Source organism: Dasypus novemcinctus, chromosome X (genome assembly GCF_030445035.2).
Source record: "Dasypus novemcinctus isolate mDasNov1 chromosome X, mDasNov1.1.hap2, whole genome shotgun sequence".
Lineage (NCBI taxonomy): Eukaryota > Metazoa > Chordata > Mammalia > Cingulata > Dasypodidae > Dasypus > Dasypus novemcinctus.
Window position 1 is genome coordinate 176,068,712 of NC_080704.1, and position 13,168 is coordinate 176,081,879.

At 60.2% G+C, this 13,168-nt stretch overlaps 1 long non-coding RNA gene across 1 annotated transcript; it reads left to right on the forward strand.

Moving 5' to 3' along the window:
- Window positions 1–3,658: 3,658 nt before the first annotated feature.
- Window positions 3,659–12,968, forward strand: LOC101439752 (uncharacterized). The gene is made up of 3 exons (XR_009184495.2): window positions 3,659–4,275; window positions 8,340–8,461; window positions 10,140–12,968. It is a non-coding gene; the product is annotated as an uncharacterized lncRNA (long non-coding RNA).
- The last annotated feature ends 200 nt before the right edge of the window (window positions 12,969–13,168 follow it).

Below are 13,168 nucleotides of genomic sequence, written 5' to 3' on the forward strand. Positions count from 1 at the left end.
CTCCTTGGAGAGGGGACTCTGTGAAGTGGGGTGGGGGTCTGGAGGGTTCTGGGAGAGCCAGAGCTGAGGCTGGGGCCACACAAGGCAGCCAGGGGGCCGCTGAGGAGATGGGCCACGGCCGCAAGTGGGAACAGGCGGGGCCCTGAGGGTGGAAGGCTGTCCTTTCCTCCTGGCCCGTGGTGACCTGGCTCCCAGGCCGCCCCTTGGCCTGCTGTGTGGACGCTGTGGGGAGCCCTGCCTCGGGGTGTCTCCCACCTGCCTTGTCGTGCTCAAGCACTTTGCCCCCCAAGGCACGCGTGGATGCTGAAGCTGCCACGCCGCACGGTTGTTGGGCGTGTCACGGTGGCGGAGAGCAGACCCCGGCGGTAAAGACACAGTGGAAGCCCCTCCAGCCTCAGGCCTGGCCCCTCCCACCCCGGGCAGCGCCGGACTTGGGAGCTGGGCGGCTAGAGGCCCTACAGAAGACTCCGCCCTCCAGCACCCCCACCCCCGGGAGGCCTTTCTTGCCCCCCACCCGGCCCCTGTCCCCTCTTTGCCTGACCCCAGCCGGGCACGGCTGAGGAGGGCCCAGAGCCCGGCCAGATCACAGGCTAGGCTTGGGCACGGGCACGGGGCAGGCATGCCTGCTGCTGCAGAGCTATGGGGACCCCTGAACCTGCACAGGGACTGCACCCCATGCCCCTCCAGAGGGCCTCCCGGGCGGCACCCAACCTGTTGGCTTGGAGCCCTGTCGGGGGGTGAGGGGACTGGGCCGCAGAAGGTGGCTCCCAGCACATGCCCGAGGGGAAGCCCCTCGAGGCAGGCTCACTCTCGCTCAGCTCATCTGTCAGTGGTCAGTGCTGGGCCCAGGCTGGGTCACCCCGCGGAACTGGGCGTTGAGGAGGTGCTGTGGGGGCCCCCCAGGAGCTAGGCGATGCAGGAGGCCTCGGGGCCCGGCGTCCTGCCCTGTCCCCCACAGGGGCCCTTGGGCGTGGGGCTGCAGCGCACGCAGCATGGGGAGGGCGCGTGGGGCCCTGTGGGGCCCGGGGCGGATGGTCCCCGCGCAGGGTGTGCGCCAGGCGGGCGGGGCTGCAGGAGCCGCGGCCCATATGGGGGCTGCCCACGCCCCCTCCCGGCGCTGGTAACGGGACTGGCTGCTCTCCCGCTGGACGGGACGGCCGGAGGCTGTCCTGGCTCGTAGCTGCTCGTCGAGGTCCGCGCTGGTCTAGGGTAGGGGTGCCGCTGGGGAGGGACGGACAGCCAGGAGGAGAGGCAGGATCCTGCGGGCTGGCAGGACCCAGGAGGGGCGACCTGCTTCCCCCCCCAGCCCCCGCCCCAGTCCCACCACTGCCACCACTTCCAGGGCTTGAGGGCCACCAGTAGGGATTGTGACTCGGTTTCCAAGACACAACCTCTTCTTGGGCAGGAAGGTTTCCTTCCGCCATCTCTGTGCAGAACTGGAAACCGCCTAACTGGTGGACGAAGGGGATGGAGTCATCCAACCGGGGGGTGTCCATCAGATGGAAGGTTGTGTGGCCAAGGGGAGCAGCTCTTGCGCTGGGGTCCTAACGTCACACTTCCGCTCTATGGACGTCTGTAATAGCCCATAGAGAGGCTACTAGAGGTGGCTGCGCAGCTGCTGGAACCTGGGGGGATATACGCTGACTCCAGGCCATCCCTTGGGTTCCTGAGGACTTTCAACCTTCTAGAGTCTTCTATCTGAGATACAGGTGTGGATGGGGCCAGCTGGCACTGACTTGGGTGCCACGGCTCCTTCCAAGGCTGTGGCGTTTGCTGACCGCGCAAGTTGGCCGTGGTGGAGTATTTGTGCCTCAGAAACTGGCCAACCCTGCGGCTCAGGGCTGCCCTCCCCTCTCCTTCCTCCCCTGCCAGAGCCTGATTTGGGGGACTCTGGGGTATGAGAGACTGGAGGGTGTTGTGGCTGATCCACACCCTGTCAGACGTCCCCTTGACTGCCTCCCATTTTGTAGATGAGGAGACCGGGGTCCGGGTGGCCAGGGGACTTGCTTAGAGCTGCTTCAGCAGACGAGGCTCAGCCCTGGGCCCTCCGCGCTTGCTCTGACGTGGACCTTAGAGGCCCAGCCCTCCTGAGGTGTGCGGCCAGGGTCCAGGCTCCAGGTCAGCCTTGACGCGCTCTTCGTCCTCACCGTGCCCATTCCCTCTAGCTCGACAGCACTGCTCTTTCCGGAAGACCAGCTCTTTCAGGCCTGCGGCCGCCACTCCCCTGCCCCAGCCAGTGTCTGCCGCTTGTCCAGCCGGCCAGTGCCAACAGGCCCCGGGTGTGTCCACCCACGGCGCTGCCCTGGCGCCTCCCTGAGCCACAATCTGCGCCACAGGCACCTTTGCGCAGCTGAGCGGGGCTGTCCCCGAGGGAACTCCAGCCCTGAGGTCAGCCTGGGGAAAGTTGGTGTCATTCTCTGGGAGAGGCGCCCGAAGCCAGGCGAGGAGGGAGGCCCTTTCCCAGCCTCCTCAGCTGCCTGGAGCACGGTGGGGGCTGTAAGTCTTTAGAAACACATTCCAGCCGCGAGATTTTTCCCCTTTCACTTTTAAGATGACGTCATCGTAAAGGCAGCTGGGTTCCCTGTGCAAATGCTCTTGGACCTCCCTCCTCAACAGTGGGTTTGGGGCCCAGAAATCTTTCTGAACCTTTCTGTGTGCCTCCGCCAAGCGCAGGGGCCACTCTGCGCTTCCGGCTGGGACGCCCCGAAAGGCTGGACCCACACAGTTGGCAGCTGGTCCTGATCTGCCGAGGGTCCCGTCTCCTGAGAGGAGGCAGCGGGGCTGGAGGTCAGAAACCTCGGGAAGTCCCGGTGTTGGCCGATGTGCACATCTTCAACGAGCACTTACTATGCGCCAAGTCAATTCCCAGAGCACCTACCATGCGCCAGGCCAGTGCTCCCCATGCAGCATTCCCTGACCCCCGCCCCCCCAGCTCCTTTAACCTCACCTGGGAATCCTTAGAATGGCAGTCTGGGAAAACGGATGTGGCTCACCTGATAGAGCGTCCGCCTACCATGTGCGGAGTCCAGGGTTCAATCCCAGGGCCTCCTGGCCCGTGTAGTGAGCTGGCCCACATGCAGCGCTGATGTGCACAAGGCGTGCTGTGCCACCCAGGGGTGTCCCCCGTGTAGGGGAGCCCCACGCACAAGGAGAGCGCCCTCTAAGGAGAGCTGCCCAGTGCGAAAGAAAGTGCAGCCTGCCCAGGACTGGCGCTGCACACACGGAGAGCTGATGCAGCAGCAAGATGACACAACAAAAAGAGACACAGGTTCCGGGTGCCACCGGCAAGAGGACAAGTGGACACAGAGGAACACACAGGAAATGGACACAGAGAGCAGACACCGGGGCGGGGGAAGAGGAGAGAAATTTTTAAAAAAGAAAGAAAGAAGTGCAGCCTGCGTCGGCACGAGCCCTCTGAGTGTTTTGACGCCGGCTCAAGGGTGAGAACCTGAGCATGAGGCCTCCTCTCCCCCGGCTACAAGAGGCAGGAAGCCCCCGTAGGGCCTCGGTCCTCCCCGTGTGATGTGGGACTTCCATCAGGCCCGCCTCTTAGCTGCGTAAGGGTGAAGGAAGCACAGGGGGGCAGTCCTTACGGACGCTGGGCCCAGGCTACTCCCCGCGCAGCAGCTGCCCCCCCCTCCTGTGTCCTACACGCAGCGCAGAGCCGGAGAAAGAAGCTGCTGACCGCAGGCCCTTGCCGGCTCGCCCACCTCGGCCCGTCGCCTAGCCTCGGGCCTCCGTTTTCACGCTACTAAACGCAAGTCCTGCTGGTGGCACGCTCAGAGCCCTGGGGGAATGCCTGGAGCCACGGGGCTCGGCGGGCGTCTGGCTGTCTGGCCGGGTTGTGCCGTCCGAGTCCCCGAGGCTGAGCTCAGTCTGGGCCTTGATCACTCGCCTCCCTCTTTCCCCGCAGCTGTCCTTTCCCAGGCCCGGTGCTCTGCCTGGTAGGACGCCTCCCTGCTGCAGCGCCCCTTGCCAGCTGAGCCCCTGCAGCTGGAGCGCCGGCAGCAAGGCCAGGCTCCGGGGTCTTTCCTCCCCAGGGTGGCGGGAGCCGGGCGGGATGTGGGGCCAGGGGTCCTGCCCCCTGTGCACGGCGCCCCGAGGCTGCCCTGCAGGGGACCTGAGCTGGCTCCGTCTCTTCCTCTGTCCACTGCAGGGTCGGAGGGTCCCAGAGCTGGGCGAGCTGGAGGCTCCCAGGGGAAGCGTGTAAAAAATGCAGATTTCCAGGCTGCCTCCCCGCCCTGCTGCCACGGTGTCCCTCGGGGTGGGTCCCAGGTAGGTGGCTTTTTCCAGGCCTCCCAGGCCACCGCACGCAGAGGGCCTGGGCCAGGCCTAGACACTGCGAGTTGAGAATAAACCTGGGGGCACTCCCCTCTGCTCGGGCTCCCCCGTGGAGCCCGCTGCTCCGGGGGCCCTGCATGGCCTGACGCCCCACGGCTGCCCTTCCCTGCTCTCCATGGGGCTCTGAAAGTGTCTCGGGGTCACGGCCCTGCCTCGTGGGGAGGTGTCCCCCGTGCACCAGGGTAGCTGTGCAGAGCCAGCTGCTTGAGCCCTGTCCGGGGGCCACCTGTGGCTGCACGTCCCCTCCCCGTCCCCGCGGCCCTGACAGCCTTTCCTGGGTGGGCGCCTGCTCTGCGGGCTCCATTCTCCCGCCCTGTGCTCCTGTGCTCTCCCCACAGGGTGCCACGCCGCAGGCACTGTTGTGCCCCAGTCAATGCCCGTCAGGTGAGGGGTCAGCCCCATGCCACCCCTGCCACCCGGGGAGCCTGTGGGCTTGTGTCCGGCTTCCTCTGCTGGCCCTGTGGTGCCCCTCGGTGGACAGAGGGCAGGGACCTGGATGGCTGGCCCCTGCCCCCAGCTCCCCTCTGCCAGGCCCAGGCTCTTCCCTGGGGTGGGGGCAGAGGTGACACTTTGGGCAGTTGTTGTCCCTGAAGTGACGTTCAGGAGGGCTGGGGCTGCTGCTTGCAGCTTGGTGATGGCCCCGCTGCCAGCTCAGCTCCCCGCGCCGTCAGGCCCCTTCTGGAGAGCAGAGCCCAGCTCTCCCGGCCGCCCTGCTCACAGGACGCGCGCACGGCCGCCCCCAGGCCTCCCTCAGCGGGCTCTGGGCGGCCCTGCCAGGGGCTGACCCGGGGGCTCTGGCTAATGGGGGGCTGGGAGATTGGAGGAGGTGGAGCCGGGGCCCTTTCCCTGCCCCAGGAGAGCAGTAGGCAGAGCTGGACTCCCCCAGCCCCCTCCTGGCCCTGTGCTCACCTATGGGGTCTGTAAAGGGGGGTAAAATCGGAACTGCTTATGGGCTCCCGGGCGATGAAATGGGACAGCATTTTAAGAGTGGCCTGCGGAGCCCCTGGCCTGGGGTGGGACGGGGTAAATGTCCCCCACAGGGACGGAAACGGAGGGGACCCCGACTCTCCTCAAGATGGACCCCCATTCAGACTTGCTCCAACAGCAGGCTTCTCGCCCCGCTCCTGCCGCAGGCCCGAGGCTCGGGGGGCTACCCGGCCCCTGCCTGGCTGCTCCCCCACATCTGGATGCCTCTCCCCCCTGACTGTCCCCATCAGTCTCTGCCCACCTGGTGGCCTGCCCCCCTGCTGGTTTCCCCCTCTTGGTCACCCCTCCCTCCTCCTTGCCCCCTCATGATTGCACTCCTCCTCGTTGCCCCATCATGGTTACGTCCCGTTAGTTGCCCCCCCTCTGTTTTCCCCGCTCATGGTTGCCCCCTCCTGGTTTCACCCTGTTAGTTGCCCCCCTCTTGGTTGCACTCTTCCTGATTACCCCCCCTTGGTCGTCTGCCCCTCCTCATTGCCCCCCTTGGTTGACCCCCTCTGTTTGTCCCTCTCGTCGTTGTTCCCTTCCTGGTTGACCCCCTTGGTTGACCCCCTCCTGGTTGCCCCATCTTGGTTGTCACCCCCCCCGGTTGCCACCTCTTGGTTGTCCCCCTCCTGGTTGCATACCCTTGGTTGCCCCATCTTGGTTGTCGCCCCCTCCTGGTTGCCCCCCCTTGGTTGTTGCCCCCTCCCGCTTGCCCCCCTTGGTTGTCCCATCTCCTGGTTGGCCCCCCTTGGCCATGCCCCCTCTTGGTTGCCCCCTTGGTCGTCCTTCCTTCCTCATTGCCCCCCTTGGTTGACCCCCTCCTGGTTGCCTCCCTTCTGAGACCCCCGTCATAGTTGGCCCCTCCTGGCTGCCCCCTCCTGGTTGCTCTCTGTGTTGCCCCCTCCAGGCTGCCCCACTCTGTGTGCCCCTTCCTCGTTTCCCCTCCTGGTTCTTGGCTACCCCCCCTTGTCTCCCCTACCTGTTTGTTCCTCCCAGCCTGGTCGCCCCCTTGCCTTGTGAAGGCCACGCGCACGTCTGCCCTTCCTCATCGTGTTTTCTGGACACGGCCTGGTGTGCTTGGCCCACGCGCGATGGACGTGGGACGGTGCGGGGGGCTCTGCCCTCTTCCAGCCGTGGCCTCCTGGCAGACGCTCCTTGGCTCTGGCGGTTCATCAGGGATGCTAAGCTGTGCCTCAATTGGGACGATCTTAGACGGCATTTCAGATTCTAGAACTGGAAGAAGTTGTGTCCTTTTTACAGATGGGGAAACTGAGTCCAGCACCTGAGGTGCACACCGTTCCCCAAGCATTCCGCCGGGCCTGGACTGGCTGCCCCCCGGGAGGCGCCTGTGGGGTGGGCCCCAGTGTGTCCCCGCCCCGCCCCTCGTGGCCCGAACCTCAGCTCCCCAAAGGATGGTATTTCTGTCGGGAATGCCTTGCTGACGCCTGGTGCTGTCAAACTGATGCTGGCGCTCCTAAAGGAGGTGGGAACCCAGCCTCCTTCCCCGGGTGCCAGTTCCTGTTAGTTCATTCGGGGTTTTCTTTGTGGCCACGTTTAACGCAGCGGCACCAGGCCTGCTCCATTAAACCTGGCTTATTTTACATTCCTGTCCGGAATGGTTTATTTGGAACCATTTCCTCTCTATCAAAAGACACAGCTAATGCTGTGTTTCAGTGTGTGATTTACACACAAAATAACCTATTTACGACGCGGTCTGCACGGAGGGGAGAATGGATGGGCCCCGGAGCCTGAGTTCTGTTATGTATGTGGGAGTTCCACCATCTGGATTGCTAATGGGAGCGTTGATCATCAGCTGGGGTGGGGTGAGGGGCGGATAATTTGATTTTTGTTGGTGGCCAGGCCTCTGCCTCTGCTCTCAGAGAGGCTCTGAGGATGAGGGAGTCAAGCGGGCACTTGGGTGGAGGTGGAAGTAGGAGGCCAGCTGGCGGCAGGGACCCCGCAGCCTTTGGACTCTCTGCTTTCATGGTGCCCCCCGCGGTGACTCTGGAACGTGGTGGAGACGTGGAGCTGCCAGAGGCCCGGCCCTGGCCCTGGAGCTCTCCGGGGGGTGGCAGGGCCCAGCCACGCCTCTAGGACGGAGCTCCCCGTAACCTCGGGGGCGGCAGCCGGTCCTGCCCAGGGGGCTTCCTGAGGAGGCGGCACCTGAGCGGGACCTTTGGGGATGGACCGGGGGTCTCCAGGTAGAAAGAGGAAGACCCAACAGACGGCGATGGCACAAGGAGCAGAGGAGCACCCAGTGGATGTGGGGGTGTCGGGGTGGCCTTGTGGGGTTTGCAGAGGCGCAGCAGGCCTTGGAGGTGGGAAGGAAAGAGCAGCAGGTCTAAGGCAGGGCCGGTGCCAAAACCCAGCCTGCAGCGGGCAGGGGGCGTGGGCAGATGGGGCTGGGGGCAAGGGGCTGCAGCGGCCACGTGTGCCAGGGCTGGGCCGGGGCGGGCACAGGCGTCCTAGTTGTCCAAGGGTGCAGGCTGACATCCATGGGCTCTTGGCCACCGACTGCAGGGGAAGGAGGGAGAAGGGTGGATCCCGAGGCACCACCCCATGTGAGGTTCCATCCGGCACCTGAGGGTGGGTGGGGGGTGGAGGGGCGGACAGAAGCTGGAGCCATAGTCCCCGTCCCCCAGAGCTTGCTGTCTCTGCGGGAGCCTGAATCCCCTGCAAGGAAGCAGAGAAGGACCCTCTGGAAGGAGCAGGCCTCGAGGGGTCTCCAGGAGGGTCGGGTCCCACAGGAGGTGGGCACGGAGGGGAGTGGGTGGGACCGGGCAAACCAGAGGGACACTAGGGGAGCAGCCAGCTCGAGGGGGCTGGCCTGGGCTTTCCAGATGCGGGTTTGAGTCCTGGTGGGTTGCAGGACCTTTGCCGGTCTCCTGTTTAAAATGAGCAAAATCCTGGTCTCTCGAGGATTCTGGGTGAGGAGAGCCGTGGGCCTAGCTAGCCACGGGGCTATGAGCAAGTCCATGACGGGCGTTTGCTGCTATTGGCCTCATCCCTGTGATTGCTGTGAATTCCAGAACTCAGTGAGAGAGGAACGAGTGGGTTTGGACAGCGGCACCTGAACTCCATCCTCGCCGGGAGGACGAGGTTCCTGGGCAGCAGGGACAGCGATCTGGCCCAAGGAACAGCCTGGGCCAAGGTGAGGAGGACCCTGCATGGCTGTGGCAATGGAACCGTGCGGGGCGTGCTGGAAGTAAGGCTGGCTCTCTCGGCCCCCGGAGGGTCCCCACCTGCCGTCTCGGGGTTGGTGATCCAGGTCCCCCGGCTGCGTGTGCCCTTTCCTTTGGCCCCGCTCTGGGGTCTAGGTCTGGCCTGGGCTCTGCACCCGCCTCCCCCTGCTCTCCTCCTGGGTGGGCATGGAGGGTGGGGCTGGAGGGACACGGAGACATCTGGTCTCGGGAGCCCACCCGTGGCCCCTTCCCTGTGAATCTGCTGGGCCTGGCCTGTGTCCCCTGCTGGGCCTGGACCTGCTGGCTTTGTTCGTGGGATTCAGGCAGGTGGAGCCGTGCACGAGTGTGAGCACGGCTCGGTGCAGCGCCTCGTTCCTGCCATCCACTTGTCCACCCTGCCCGAGGGGGCTCGGGCTCTGTGGTGCTGCCCTGTGCGCTTCCCTTCCTCCAGCCACGTGGCTCAGGGACCAAAGGCACGTGCAGGGGCGCCATGGGCGCTGTGGGAGTGAGAGCGGCAGAGGCAGGGCAGCCCGCCCCCCCCCACCCGCATGCTTGCAGACCCCCCCAGGCAGGTCGCTGCTCGCAGCCCCTGCACCATCAGCTCTGGCGTTCGTCCCTCTGCGTGGCCCAGGCTGTCGCTGCCAGGCCTGCGGGCGCGGGGGAAACGGGGCTGGCGAGCCAACCCAGGGGAGGATGGGAAAGGGCCAAAGACGCGCTTGGCGAACCTCGTGAGGCTCTGAGGCCTCGGCCCACGGGCGCATTTGTGGGACCTTCGCCCCGTGTCTGGCCGCTAGAGCATGAGGTCTCCACGCTTACACTCTGGCCACCTCCCGCGCACTGGGCTGGCGGCAAGCAACGTGACAGGCGCCTTGGGCTCGAGGCGGGCAGGCAGGCGTGGTTCACCCGCAGGGCCCGGCACGCGGGCCTCCGTGACCTCGGCTGCGCGATGGGGGAGACGGACTCCATGCCAGGAGCTAGGGGGTCCTGCCCGCGGTGAACGTGCTGCCACCAATGTCCTCTTCAGATAGGTGGCGTCACCTGCTGGAGAGGGCTGCGGCAGCTACTGCTGTTAGGGCCGGCAGTGCTTCACAGCCGCCCACAGCACACAGCCTGGCCGGCTGGGGGGGCAGGGAGAGGGACACTGAGTGGTCACAGCAGCACAGCTCAGACCATCGCACGTCCAGCCACCGACGAGCAGATGATAAATACAATGTGGCCTGACCCTCTGCCTTAGCTTGGTAAAGGCTGCCGAGGCCGTAGGCGGGCCATGGGTGGCCTTTGCCACGGGCACCTGCTGGTTGAAGAGCTCAGCCTTCTGAGGCTGGGATCCACGTCCACAGCAAGGCTTCCTCAGGGGAGCCTCTCCCGCAGCTCACCTCTGGCCATCGGCTGCGCTCGGCCTTCCCCTCCCGGCCGTTGTCTCAGCTTCCGGCTGCTCCTTCCAGGGCTTTCTCTCCTGGGCTCCCCTGATCGCTGCTCCTGCTCCCGTGGCTTTCTCCCTCGGCGCTCGTGGGCTCCTCTCTGTGCTCCTGGGTCTCTCCGTGCCTCTGCGCATGTCCCCCGCTTGGGAAGGGCTCCGGTGAGAGGAATAAGCCCCGCTCTGGGCCACGCCTTACTGGAGGGATCTAACCAGATGACTCTTGACAGAATCGAATCCAATCCACGGCTCGCAGGAGGCTCCCACCCACAGGACGGACCAACCTGAGAACCTGCTGGGATGGGGACCACAGAAAGCTCCGGCCACCAGGACACCCCGTGGAACACCAGGCAGCAGCCCAAGGAAGGGAGCCCCATCCGCCCTGCCAGGGCGCCCCTTGCCGCAGCGGATTTCCTGCTACGTGCTCAGCATGGCACCTCGGAAACACCCTGCTCAGGGAGAGCAGCCGGCAAAAAGAAGCAAATACCGTGTGATCTCATTTCCACGAAATGTCCGGAATGGGGCAAATCCACCAGGAGAGAGCGGGTCGGCGGTGGCCAGGGCTGGGTGGCAGGGGTGGGGGTGGGGTGGAGTCTGGAGTCCCTGCTGATGCCCTGGGTGGGTTTTCGGGGTGATGGAATGTCCTGGAATTGGACAGTGGTGACGCACCACCTGCCAATGTACTAACACCACTGAACAGTACACGTTAAGGTGGTGATTCTGAAAATGCTAATAAATCTGACAACTTAAAGACAAATACCTTGGAAAACAAAATTTATCAAAACTGACACAGACTGACAGAAAATCCAAATGGCTCTATGTCTACCAAATAAATCAAATTCATAGCTAAAAACCTTCTGACCAAAAACAATACAAAACAAAAAACTGGTGAGGTTCTATTAGACACTTAAAGAAGAAAATAACACCACCAATCTTGTACAAACTTTCAGAAAATTAAACAGGAAGGAAGCTTTCTAAGCATATATTATATGACTAGCTTAATACTGATATCAATACCTAGTAGAGAAGTTACAATTTAAGAAGATTGTAGGATAATATTCTTAATAAGGATAGACACAAAAATGTCCTTAGCAAACTACTAGCAAATTGAATACATCAAAATATGAAAAATATGTGCATCAAGAACAGGGCAGTTAATCCAAGGAATGCAAGGGTAGTTTAACTTTCAAAACTATTAATGCCATTTACCATATTAACAGAATTAAGAAGGATACATATTAATCATCCCAATAGGTGTAGAAATAGTACTTTGCAAAATTTATCACACATTCATGATTTTTTAAAAATTAAGCCATCTAGAAAGAGAAGGGAACTTCTTCAATCTGATAAAGGAAGCCCTTTAAAAAACCCCAGTTAGCATCACTTAATGGTAAAACACTTACTGCTCTCTCTCTAAGATCAAGAACAAAGCAACATCATCTACTCTCACTATCTCTAGTCCACATTCTACTGGAATTCCTAGACAGGGCAGTAAGGCAAGAAAAATAAATAAAATATCAAAGTTTAGGAAGGAATAATTAAAACCGTTTCAATTTGCGCATGACATGATTGTGTACATTGAAAACTATACGGAATCTAAACAAACACTAAAACTAATAAAGGGGCGGCAGACTTGGCCCAGTGGTTAGGGCGTCCGGCTACCAGATGGGAGGTCTGCGGTTCAAACCCCGGACCTCCTTGACCCGTGTGGAGCTGGCCCATGCGTAGTGCTGATGTGTGCAAGGAGTGCCCTGCCACACAGGGGTGTCCTCCGCGTAGGGGAGCCCCACGTGCAAGGAGTGCACCCCGTAAGGAGAGCCGCCCAGCGTGAAAGAAAGTGCAGCCTGCCCAGGAATGGTGCCGCACACACAGAGATGACACAGCAAGATGACACAACGAAAAGAAACACAGATTTCCGTGCTGCTGACAACAACAGAAGCGGGCAAAGAAGACACAGCAAATAGACACAGAGAACAGGCAACCGGGGTGGGGGTTGGGGGGGGAAGGGAAGAGAAACAAACAAACAAACAAACAAACAAATAAATAAATAAATCTTAAAAAGAAAAGAATAAAGGATTTCATGAAGTTGACACTACAAGGTCAATATACAAAAATTAACTGAGTTACTGCAAGGTCAATATACAAAAATGAACTGCATTGCTATATCCTAATAACAAATAATTGGAAAATGAAATTTTAAAAATTTCATTCACATTAGTGTTAACAGCAAATAACTAGAAATAAATCTATGAAAGAAGGGCCGCTGTGCTGAAACATATAAAAGTGTGCTTTGCAAAATTAAGCTCTAAATGGTATAGAATAGAAAAATAAATCCTTCACTGGATTTCTACACAGCCATGAGGATTAATAAACTTCAGCTATATGGAATAACATGCATACGCTTTCTAAACTTCTTTGGAAAGAATCCAGCATGTCTCGACTTGTCCTCTTGCATTTCTACATGCCCAGAGCAGCCCATCAGTCTGAGGAGGAGGAATCACCTGGAAAAGACTTAGCCCAAAGGCCCAGCCTAGATCAGCTGGTCCCAGGTGGCCCACAGGCAGGTGAACTGAATAACTCCTGAGTGTCCTGTGCAGCTGAGATTTTGTGGTTGGTTGTTGCACACCAATAGTAAACCAACAGGGTAATTACAAGAGTCTTTTTATCCTCATTTGTCCATACAACACCCCTACTTTTTAAAAAGGATAAAGATGCAGCCTCTACCGAACAAGACAAATTCCACTGAGTAGTATTTTCCCCATCAGACATTGCATAAAAGAGAGTCCTGGATATGGTAAAGTGGTAACATTTCTGTTGTCCCCTTGACCCACCTTTCATCATGTGAATGCTGCTTGGAAACTAAATCAGGCGAAAGTTTTAATCCAAAGCTTCTGTAACTAAGGAGGCTTCTAGAAGAAATAAACAGCTTCTGTGTTGCATTCAAATTCTCACTTGGCTTATAAAACTTGAGAAATATAAATATTGAACTTGTTCTATGAAAATGTTCAATGTATGTAAACATTTATAGAAATACAATTGAACTGTAAAGTTAAAAAAAAGGTGGTGACTCTGTGGAATGTGAATTATATCTCAATTTTTTTAAAAAGAAAGAAGACAGGGTGGGAAGAGCTGGCGGGGCAGGGGAAGCCACTTCTCTTTCAGGCTTGAGGCATCTGGGCCTGCCCCTTGGTGTGGCCACAGGACCCCTACCCGGGGCCCCACAGCTGCCAGGAGCACCCCAGCCCCTTCGTGAGACCCC